We start from the raw sequence: 12,141 nt of genomic DNA on the forward strand, positions 1-12,141 counted from the left end.
AACATAAACACGAATCGATATAATTGCTTGACTTAATGACCGTAGCGGTCCACCCTTCAAAGGAGAGGAACTTCCTACCAGATTGATATGTAATAATTAGGGCTCGGAAGTTAATGCATTTGCATGTTTTTTCGTAGGGGTTAAAAATGTATGCTTATACAATATATGCACGAATTATGGAATTTTCAGTCATTTGAACGTGTTTTTATGGTGCATATAACTGCATATTTGAGTGATTTTCATAAATGCATCAGATTTTAATATTTTGCGCCTATGTGGCATATTATAATCAGTTTAATGGTTTTTACAGTATTTTAAATCAGCTTTTTTCGTATGGTTGATGTTGGCAGTAATGTTGCGCATTATGACGCAACTTGTCATGTGGTAAGGAGTTATGATGTCACGTAGTGAATCCCCTGTTTCATCATCTGCCCTCACGTTTTGTGCCTAGGTGTCGACTGGCTGTCCATAGAGTCGTGTAACTGTGTTGCGAACTGGTTGTGACTAAACTATGTTTCGCGTATAAAGTGTCTGTTAAACAGTTATTTAAATGCTGAAAATAAGAGCAGCTTCGAATTGTAGATTAACTCATTTACAGAAGGAGTTTTCAGGTGACTTAATATCTACAGATAATAGCGTACTGCTCTGTGGAGCATGTGAGAAAACTATAGGGAGTGAGAAAAGGTTTAAAATAGTTCAATGCATAAAAACAGTAAAACATAAGGAGAATTTAACTAACAAACTCGCAAATAAAGAGCCTGTTCAAAAAGTTGGAAGTAGGATTAGTGAATTTTCTTACGACTTGTGCCAAGCATTTTTAGCTGCTGATATTTCCTTGTATAAAATTAATAACGCCACATTAAAACATTTTCTTGACAAATACACTCGACAACATGTGCCTGAAGCAAGTACATTGCGTAAGACTTACGTAGGACGTTGTTACAATAACCGATTGTCAAATTGAATGAGCGGATCAGTTTGTGTGGTTGTCTATTAATGAAACCACTGATCCTGAGAGCCGATTTACTGCTAAAGTAATTGTGGGCGCCTTAAATAAGGAACAAAAGACGATACCATATCTTCTTAATGTGTGTGAATTGCCGGCCACTAACAATGTAACTGTAACGCAGTGTGTGATGGACTCATTGAAATTATTATGGCCATCTGGAATCAAATACGACCGGCTACTTTTATTTGTTATCGATGCAGGTAGTTATATGTTAAAATCTGGACAAACACTGAAAGATATTTTTCCTAACTTAATTCATATAACTTGTTTGGCACATGCTCTTAATCGCATTGCTGAGACAATACGCAATTCTTTCCCATTGGGAGATCGATTTGCCTCTTTCTGTGGAGCAGTTATCATCATTTAATATGCACCAAATACATCTTGTGATGTGGAAAGTAGTTTTTCACGTTACAAACGTGTTTTGCGAGACAAGAGATGATGTTTTACAGTTGAAAGTTTGTGCAAAGTGAACTGCAATTCATCACTCAGCATTGACAGTGGGACTATTTCTGCTTCAACCTCCAACAAATTAATGTAAGTTTGTTATTATCAATACTAACCTGACTTGTCTACAGCCATTTTTTCATTTTAATAGTGCATATTTATTGGCATATTTGCATGCATATTTCTTAGTTTTTTAGGGCATGAACTTCCGAGCCTTAGTAATAATAAACAGGCCACTAAGTCAGGCCAGAGGCCACACACACAATTGTGAGAGTATATAAATATCAATGTAAGCTGTATATGACCGTTCAGTGTGCGAGCAGGTCTACGGTACCTTGTATGCTGAGAGGACTTCAATTCTTTTTTTAACAAATCATCTGTACCCTTCATCTTTAATAAGTCTTATTATTCAGAAGCTGTCGGAGTATCATAAGAGCTGCGAACACGTTAGCTATCACGTACTTGGAACTTTGAATAATAAGACCACCATTCTTCGACTTGTGATTTGACATCTTCTATTGGTTTCGAGTTACGACTCAGCTCCGAACCCATGATACCTTAATTCCAGATATAACTAAGAATATCGATTATCGTCGCACCTTCGGCTACGCGACATATCTGTTCCAACTAATTTTGTATGCTCTTTGAAGCTTTGCAAGTCTTTCTTTGTTAGCTCGCTGATTTAACCCTGCTGCTTCAGTAATTTCACCCAGATACTTAAATCAAACCAATCATTAGACTGAATTACTCTAAGAAGAAGATACTTAAATTTGTCTGCTTGAGCGATATTTCCATATTTGGTGATTAACGGTTGACTGCTGAAACCTGACCTAGTCCCTCCCATATACTTCGTCTTTTCATAAGAAATTTGGAGTGCTGTTTTGGCTGCTATTTCAGGGAGTTTTTCTACGGACTGGATTGCTTCCTGTCTATTGTTGGGTAGGATAGGAATGTCATCAGCAAATACTAGGCAATTAAGGTAAATTTTGTTTTTGGATACATCTACCAATATTTATAACTTTAGTTTTGTGTTACCTTATCCTAATCACTTTCTCCAGAACTAAATTAAACAGTAAGACAGATAACGCATACCCTTGTCTGAATCCTGTTTTGATTTCAAATAGTTCAGAAATTTCTCCTAAAATTTTACTTTCAATGTTGTGTCGCTCAACGTTTGCTTCATCAATTCTCTTGTTTTCTTGTCAACTTCGAATCCCTGTAGCACGTTAAACAAGGCATTATTATTATTATTATTATTATTATTATTATTATTATTATTATTATTATTATTATTATTATTATTATTATTATTCCTTGCCCTATCCTCTTCCAACGTCGACGATAACCAACCAGTGGTCATGCGACATTAAAAACTACGGGAAAAAACATCACTTGCTTGTCGCGATGAACATTAATGGCTCCAGAGTCATGCTAAATCTGCAGCTAATGTTTCGTAAAGGGATCATTTTCGACCAGCAATGGTAGCACGCTTTAGACTGAAATTTCTTATGAGCATGTCTTAGAAATTCATATGGCTGCGGAAGAAATGTTCCGCTCAATGAAACTTCTCCCCATCCATTGCGTTGCTCATTCACGATACTGATACCCATGAATAAGGCGATTGTTCTTCTGTGAGCATCTGGCATGACAGCTTCTCTGTTGATGACTGTATTAAGGACGAAGCGGATCTTATACAAACATTTTCTCATAATGAAGTGGTTTTATTTCTCTTCAGATGATGTGTACAGACTTGTGTTTTTGTTATGAATGGTGGAAGGTATTAAACATTAATTGTAGAAGATTATAGTTGAAATTAAGTTGCCATTAGATACGCGTTTGCATTTAATGTGCTGTTAAACTGATGAAGGATCACGCCATTTGACAAATTTTTTTTTCCTTCTCAATGTTATTGTATTTGGCGGAATTTTTCAGGCGTTTGGGGTCGTTTATTTTGCAGGAGAATTTTCCGATACAAACACAGGGACCAAAACTGAAGTTAATGGTTGACAGGGGCTAATGGATTGACATTCCCATGAATATGACCTTGATGGTGATGATAATTTGTATTTTAGGAAAATATGGTCTCACTCATGTAAATGGCTTTTGGATTACAAGAAAAACAGCAGACCTGTGCACAGCAACAGATAAGGTCACTGATGCTCTACATAGGAGACGCTTGAAATTCTGTGGTCACAGCTGTAGAATGGGTGATAATAGATTTACCAAAAACCTATTAACTATAATCATTTCAAAGAAAGTAAAAATCAATTGTTTGGAAGAAATTGAAAAACAGATTTACAAGAAATAAGCGCTACAGACGATTCCATAAAAATCGTAGTCTTTGTGAAATTCTGGTTGCGAATCACACATTCGTGGTAAATGCTAAAAACGACCACTGGAAAGCAGTAGACACAAAAACGAAAAAATAAACACCACAGCGAATTCGTGAAGAGATTCTGGGAGAAGAAGCCCTCTGACTAAGCTAACAAGTTCTAACGCGCTCTGTAATTGGGCATAACGAAGAAAGAAGAAGAATTGTATCTTTTATTTAGCGTATGGCTTTTAGTACCGGGAGTGCCCGAGGACATGTTCGGTTCCCCTGGCGCAGGTCTTTCTATTTGACGCTTTTGGGTAACCTCCGTGTTTGGATGTATGATGAAGATAACCGGGTAGAAGAGGGTGAAAACCGGTGTTGGCACATAACCTACTCCTGTCGAATAGCACCATAGGGTCTGTTCAAGGCTTCACGTCTCCAATCAACAGCGTCATATGCCCTCACTCCATACGAGGACTGCGGAGATATTTGGAATTGAATCCAGGCTTATGGCACGTAATTTAGTGATTATAAATTGTGTACCGCCATCACTCCTACCCCGTCGGCCAACATTGTGATGGTGGTATTTTTTTCACCAGTGGGACTCGAACCGGCTAACCACGGGGTCAAACGATAAATATGGCCACCGGGAGGGCAATAAAATAATGAAAATAATGAGTAATAATAAAAATAACATCCCGTTATCATGGTTTGGGGAGACGACTAAATGTCGAAATTTTGTCTTATACGAGTTATTTTGTACGCTGGTAAAATACCCCCGGACTGCGCGAGTCATATTCGTAATGAGCTGGTGTTCATAAACTGCAGTTTAAACAACTTCTCCCTAAGAAGAGATCTTCGGATAAAAGATGGCTAAGCGCTCTGTCAGGGCGGGAATTTAGCTCGCTTATTATTACTGAATGCTCTAATAAATATTTCAAGCATGTCTCTCTCTTATCGTTCCCTCAGTGCTGAGGATCGTGATCTCCGACGAGGCTCTCCTTCAGTTGTCTCCATCTCTTGCGATCCTTGGCCAGATGTGCTGCACCAGAGAAGTTCGACCCTGTTCAGTTCGTGATAATGTTCGACGATCGAGTGGGAACTCGCCCACTATCTCTCTGAGCAAAGTTCTTGAGCCAAAAGTATGATTTATTCTGAAGAATTAAACACGCATGATATAAACTACTCCAGAAAACAAACGAACTTTCTTAAAAGTATGCAATAATAATAATAATAATAATAATAATAATAATAATAATAATAATAATAATAATAATAATAATAGGACCTACTCCGCTAAACAGCTAACAACAACTTTCGTGCTCTGTAATTCTTCTTAATAATTAGTGTCTATGGATAAATAATATAATTCCGGCCCCCAAATCCCAAGATTACGGGTTCAAACCGGGCAGAGGTTGTCCGATTTTTGAAGGTCATAAGAAGTCGGCATGTAAAATATCTTCGCTGACACATTTGGTGTTTACGCGGCAACATTAATTATCATACATAGCTCAGCAGATATTCGCTAAACTCTGAACCTGGTAGAGTAAAAGACGAGATAGAAATTGACACGCAAGCTACTTAGATCGCGTAAAATCGAAAAACTTGTTCACGGTACCTGAGGCCACACGATATTTATTATTATTATTTTAGTGTATTTTTATCATTCTAATACACATGTTTGACACCGAGGTTGTCGGGTCATCGACTTCATCTTTGAACCTTGGGTCATGGGTTCGATTTCGAACTGGGTCTTGGTATTGAATCGTGAACAGGTAATTCCCCTTCACACCAGGCAAATGCTGGGGCTGTACCTTAATTAAGGCTACGGCCGCTCCCTTCCCATTCCCAAGCTTTTCCTGTCCCATCGTCGCCATAAGACCTATCTGTGTCTGTACAACATAAAAAACCACGTTAATTCCCTTATCTCGAGGTCTGAGTGTTTTCCTTGAGAACGTACGCTGCTTCATTTGAAAAGCTTCACATTTTTCGAGTCAGAGCAGGAAAATACAAAACTATTCATGACATATGCCAATGCCGTACAGACGAACTCTTTTGCAATATGAAACTTCCCCAATTGGACAATTACTGAGTGAAAGAAATTAATATTTATCTGTTTTAAGTAATACAATATGAACATTGGTAACACTGAAGAAATATGCAGAAAGAAATCCAGGGTCCACTCAGTAACGTAAAATGTCTGATAATATTGATACTTCTTGTAATTTCTATGAAACCTCTCTAAACAGGAATTAGGTGACCCCGAAAACTCTTACTGAAATGTTTGGAAGCTTGTATTCGAAACTATAGTACACCGTACATTGTCGTTACTGAAATTCAGGCCCAACACGGGCCTAATGGACGAAGTTCTTCTGCCCACCGCACAAAATAAATAATTCACAGCAACAATAACTAACGTCGGCAGAAATGTTCTGCCATATCTGTTTTGTCAATGATAGCTTACAAAATTCTTAACATTTTCTAAAAAATAAAATAGTGAATTACTGCTTAATTTTATTCTATATGTCTTCCTCTATATTTTTCGAGAATATAGTAGTAATATATCGCGTGCTTGATAAGAATACTAGGATGATTGGAAAGAAGATATATTTCTACTATAGAAAACTCTGTATTCAACAGTTACAGTTACTTAATGGGCACCTACCTAGCATGTGAGCAGTTCCAGAGGTTGCCATACTATTTTCGTTCCCCTCTCTCGGATTTAGGTGTAACTTCTAACGCAGCTCCAATGAGGTTTAAATTGAAGTTAGTGAAGAAAGGCATGTGATGTGAGTTTTGTACGCCCGAGAATATCAATTATTTATTGGATTACATAGGTGTCGTTCTGCTTGATTCATTCATTTGTCTCCTGTATATTACTGTTTCCTTGTAGCATCATGCTATAAAATAAAATAAGAGTATTTTATTTAAGGTAGATTTCCTAGTTCTTCAAGGCGTGTTATAGGCAGGTTTCTCTGTGTTACATTCGGGGAAGACCTAGAACAGTATCGATTATTGCTAATTGGAGATGGTGGTGTTTCCTTTACTACAGCGGACGTTTTAAATGCGGTAGTCGTGTTCACGGGACCCTGACACCTGACCTGTAAGTTCATTCGTTGGAAGTCGGTTTACGAAATGGTTTTATCAACAGGCGCTGAGAATGTTTTCTTGTTCTGTGAGTCATCAAATGCAAACACAGACGATACCAGCAAACTTCCTGAGTGGCTTTATCTCTGTTATTGGTGTTGTGTACAGTTACACGATAAAAATAAATCGTCGGTGAGTGTAAAGTTCGGAAAAAAGACAGGAAATGGCTGAACATTTTTTAAGAGAAAAAACTGGTTCTCTGTTGGTTCGTTGCTACATTCACACTTGGGTGACCTCGGTTGTAATTGCTGCACCGTCCTTCGTTCTCAAGTCTGTACGTACGTGGGAGAGGAACTGAAAGGTGTACCACAGTGTGTGGGTAGCTGTGATCCCTTGAGGTGATGTCACTCTTACAACAATACAACCTCTGCCATAGAATTTCGACGACTGTCAGTGACAGAAATAATATTTATTTATGCAATTTGGACAGCGGACTGCATAAGTAGAAGACACTTAAACTACACGAATGCAAACATTTTACGTCGCATAAATTGCATACATAATTTAATATCTTGTCGTCACAAAGTATAATTTGAATAGGCTATGTGCCTTTACCGGGTTTCGCCTTCTCGCTTCCTTCCGTCATATATCACGTCATTCATTTCTTCTTATTAACTCATCTGATGAGATTGATGTCAGGAAGGGCATCCGGTCGTAAAACGACCGCGCAGAGAAATGGGACAAGCGTTGAACATACATCGTAACAAACGTATTAGTTATTAGGAAAGAAACATATTACAAATAAACCACTTTTTCAATGGCGAAAATAAAATGATCATAAATATCTCTTCTGGTAATGGCCATTCACCGATGGCTGCTAATTTCAGATGATATTTGTTCGTGGCGTCGACCTCTGCAGATATTTGGCTCTACTTTCACCATATGGTAGGAACCTGCGTATAAGTGCAATTGCGCAAATGTACATTGTTGAATGTGAGGAAAGGAATGTTAAGGACGACACAAAGACCCAGTCCCCAGCCAGGGATATTAATAATTTACGATAAAAAACCCCTGACCCGGCCGGGTATCGAACCGGGTGCCGCCGTGTGGCAGGCGGACGCGTTGCGCCCTACACCTACTGTGGTTACACTTCCATCGTACATTTTGTCGCGTCATGTTACACAAATTTTCGGGTTTTAATTTAATTTCGTGTGGCTATTTCTAGCCGAGTGCAGCCCTTGTAAGGCAGACCATCCGATGAGGGTGGGCGGCATCTGCCATATGTAGGTAACTGCGTGTTATTGTGGTGGAGGATAGCGTTATGTGTGGTGTGTGAGTTGCAGGGATGTTGGGGACAGCACAAACGCCCAGCCCCCGGACCATTGGAATTAACCAATTAAGGTTAAAATCCCCGACCCAGCCGGGAATCGAACCCGGGACCCTCTGAACCGAAGGCCAGTACGCTGACCATTCAGCCAACGAGTCGGACAAATTTTCGGGTGACCCCCAGCGATAAGACCTTTATGTCAAAAGCAGTAAGGTTGTGCCTGACATATTGTAATTGTTAGAATTTCTACGTTTACGTCTATATAGTAAGTATAAAGACTTACTTATGTATCATACTATTCCGTGACTTCTGAAGCTGTAATGTAGAGTCGGCCATGAACTGTCCGGAGGAACAGTTAAGTACGTTACAAAGGGTATTAAGTACCAGTTGCGATGTTTATGGGCGAATTATGAAGGCTGTGACGTGGTAGAGGAGGCCATGAAAAGTGCGATGAAATAATGTTTTTTCAGAGTGTTCTGAGAAGGTCACTTTTGTTTCGAAAACAGCTAGAGCTGGGGGTCTTGTGTAAGGAAGTAGTGGAGGTGGTTTATCGTCGCACTAACACAAAGAAGGATGGGAAGTATTCGCTTGGTGTGAAAATGGGAAACCACCAGGGCAGCCGATGGTGGGATTCGAACCCACTATTTCCGAATGGAAGCTCAGCGTGACGGCGAACTCGTTCGGTGTAACGGAGTAGTGCTATGTTACAAAATGTGTGAGGCGCTGTTACCTAGCAACAGTACCTAGAGCTTCGTAGGCCGTGGATCAGTATGTCATGGCCATCCATCAGTACTTTACATCATAGCCTGCATGGTTGTTTACGATTTTTCTAAAAGGGAAATGCAATTTTGTTATGGTAGTTGACTTCAGTGGACGTTACTTTTTGCTTCGGCCGGTGCCAAGAGACATGTAAAAGTATTGCGGCAACAGGCAACAGTAAGAAATGGAGCGTCATGTGAATGTGTGATACCATTGGCTCGGTGGATTTGATCTCACCTTCTTCACTGTGCAAATATGCAGTTACATGACTCACACTGTTTACCCGTACTTGACGGGTTATTTTTTCGTCATTGCAGCAGTAATGCCATCTAGCGGAGATGAGAGACAAGCATGTTATTGTTGATAAGCTTATGGAGCTCAGGACACAGTAAGGCATCACATTTTGGTGGTTTATTCCGGCGATGCTAGGGCATTCACGCTTTAGGATTCCTTTTTCCCTAATTGTTGCGAGTTATTTCTCCTTATTACTCTTGTCTTCTTCATGACCTTCTGGCCAATTGGAGGTAATGACCACGTGGTTTTGCAGCCTTCAGAAACCAAATACGACTATACCATCTCTGTTATTATGGTGTAGAAATGGATAATGTTATTTAGCGTACACCTTTTAGATAGAGCTGGCAGTTCTCGAGATAGGCCTACTAACTTGGAAGTGTGTGAAAAATACAAATATGTCGATATTTCCATTACTATTCCGCGTACGGTAAAATTGCACGAAAAATAAAATATAGAAAATTATATTTAACCCAATTTTTATTATATACAGTTTTTCGGTACTGTTAATATTAAGTTATAAATTTGACATTTCCTATTTTCGCTTCTTAATATTGCCACTGCGCTCCTCGGATATTCGTGAACTTAACGATTTTCAAGAAATTCGCTTTCGTCGCTCTCCTGCGATGTCAACACAAACAAACAAACAAACAAACAAACAAACAAACAAACAAACAAACAAACAAACAGGGCGAAACTCTTTTTGACTTCTTTAATACCTAATTCGAGGTATGTCCGAAGTATGAATCAAGAATTAGAATTATACATAAAAAATAATTTTCTTTTTATAGATGGTTAATATGTGTTAAAATGTAAATAATTTAGATTACGGATAGAGCATTACTAATAATTATTCTTCTCGTTTCTTTTCCAGCGTTGTCCCTGAGAAGAGTGTATTCCGCATTTAAGCAGTGAGAAGACTTCCAGGTCAACCGAATCAAGTAAGAAACCTTTTATATTCCTTTTTGTTTTAAGCTTGGCAGCACATTGTGCTGGTCTTTTGTTGTTTTTGTTGTTGTTGCTGCTGTTATTATGATGTTCTGACCTACGATGCCTCATCAAAAATTAATATTTTGGAAGATAGCATCTGGGACATTTCGGAGGACGTATAAGATTATGCCGCCATTTCGATGTACATATTCATGAAAATTAAAATGATACGAATAACATCGAGCGAGAGAGACATGTAATGTGTTCACGCATTATTCTAGCTCCTCGTCCAGGAGATATTTAAAAGTGAGTGTTCCACTTCTGGTTGTGCTCATGGGCCCTGCGGTTCACTCAGCCTACGTCAACAATCAGTAGACTACCAGGTTAATTCCTGGGCACAAAGGGCTTCAGTTTCTATAGGAGACTCCACAGTCTGTACAGACCATTTAAAATACATCGGTAATCATTTTCACTACTTTCATGTCCGTTACTCCCAATTTGTGTCTACCCGAATTTCACTTCCGTCCAGCAAAGTCGGTCTGAGAATATACCTGTCTAAAGATAGTTGTGTTCGGGAGCTGACATTTTTCTGTAACTTAAAAGTTATCCAGTCTGTCAAACACACAATTTCAATATAAAGCATAAAACTATAACATACCTGTAAGAAATACACGTTATTACAGGAAGAATGATATGTTTCGTTCTCCAAGAACATCCTCAGATTTTATCAAGGTCGGCAGATGCAGAGTGGGTCTCGACCCGTAAGTGGCTACGGCTGGTCCGTGGTCCAACAGCTCTGCACTCCGACCGGCTAACGGAGCAGAGGAGGGGTGGTCACGGCTCTACGCCTGTGCATTCGTGAGACGGAGCAGGGCTGGACCTTACTGCTGGTTTCAACCGTTGTTTCCTTTTCCACACCTTGATTAATTTTCACTTGCTATACTACAATCCAAAATAGTTGAAAAGATTCACTGCTTGCCCAGATTTTGTATTCCCTGCAAGATATACAAGTCTAACTCAATTATTATTATTATTATTATTATTATTATTATTATTATTATTATTATTATTATTATTATTATTATTATTATTATTATTATAAAATAGAGACGCGTGTAATAGCACTGAAGTGATGGTAGAATTAAGCCTAAGGTTTCTTTCCCTTGCTTTTCAGTGAACAGTCAACAGAGAGATCTGGTTGTAGTCAGAGCACATGTAATCCATAACATGGAGCTTTTACTTCTAATTGCTCGATGTGCAGCATGCAGTAGAGTTATTTAATTAATCCTTTTTATGCACTAATTAAAGTTGATAAAGTGAGACGTCATTTTACCTAGTCTTTCACGGAAATTGCGCGGAGTGTGCAGACAAACATGAAGTCTGTCATGCGCTATGAGTGCATTCACAAGAAAGGAACATCTCGACACGACAGTAAATGAACCTTTACTTTTATTATCTTACGTGTACTTAGACAATGCTTGCCGAATGATCCTTAGGTCCCAACAACGACGGTTGCTTTTGCAATACGCAAGAGAGATTCAGATCGAGGGTGGTAGAGTGGCAGGCGGTTTAGCAGGTATTCCCAGACAGCTTACAACAAGTCAACGTTTTTCTGCCTATGCTATCATGATTAAGTACCACCCCTGGAGGTCCGGGTTCGATTCCACACTCTGCCGCGAAATCTGAAAAGTGGCACGAGAGCTGAGTTGGTGGGGGGGGGGGGCTCGATTTCCACCTCAGCCATCCTGGAAGTGGCTTTCCGTGGTTTCCCACTTCTCCACCAGGCAAATACCGGGATGGTACCTAACTTAAGGCCACGGCCGCTTCCTTCCCTCTTCCTTGTCTATGCCTTCCAATCTTCCCATCCCCCCACAAGACCCCTGTTCAGCATAGCAGGTGAGGCAGCCTGTGCGAGATACTGGTCCTCCTCCCCAGTCGTATCCCCCTTCCCAAAGTCTCGCGCTCCAGGACACTGCC

At 39.5% G+C, this 12,141-nt stretch overlaps 1 protein-coding gene across 1 annotated transcript in view; it reads left to right on the forward strand.

Annotated features, from left to right (window-relative positions):
* LOC136876864 (insulin-like growth factor-binding protein complex acid labile subunit) overlaps positions 1–12,141 on the forward strand; it is a 681,223-nt gene that overhangs the window by 549,749 nt on the left and 119,333 nt on the right. Inside the window, exon 3 of the mRNA XM_067150623.2 lies at positions 10,109–10,175. The gene's annotated coding sequence lies outside the window, so the exon portion shown is untranslated. The remainder of the gene's footprint in view (positions 1–10,108; positions 10,176–12,141) is intronic.

Source organism: Anabrus simplex, chromosome 7 (genome assembly GCF_040414725.1).
Source record: "Anabrus simplex isolate iqAnaSimp1 chromosome 7, ASM4041472v1, whole genome shotgun sequence".
NCBI classification, from domain to species: Eukaryota; Metazoa; Arthropoda; class Insecta; order Orthoptera; family Tettigoniidae; genus Anabrus; species Anabrus simplex.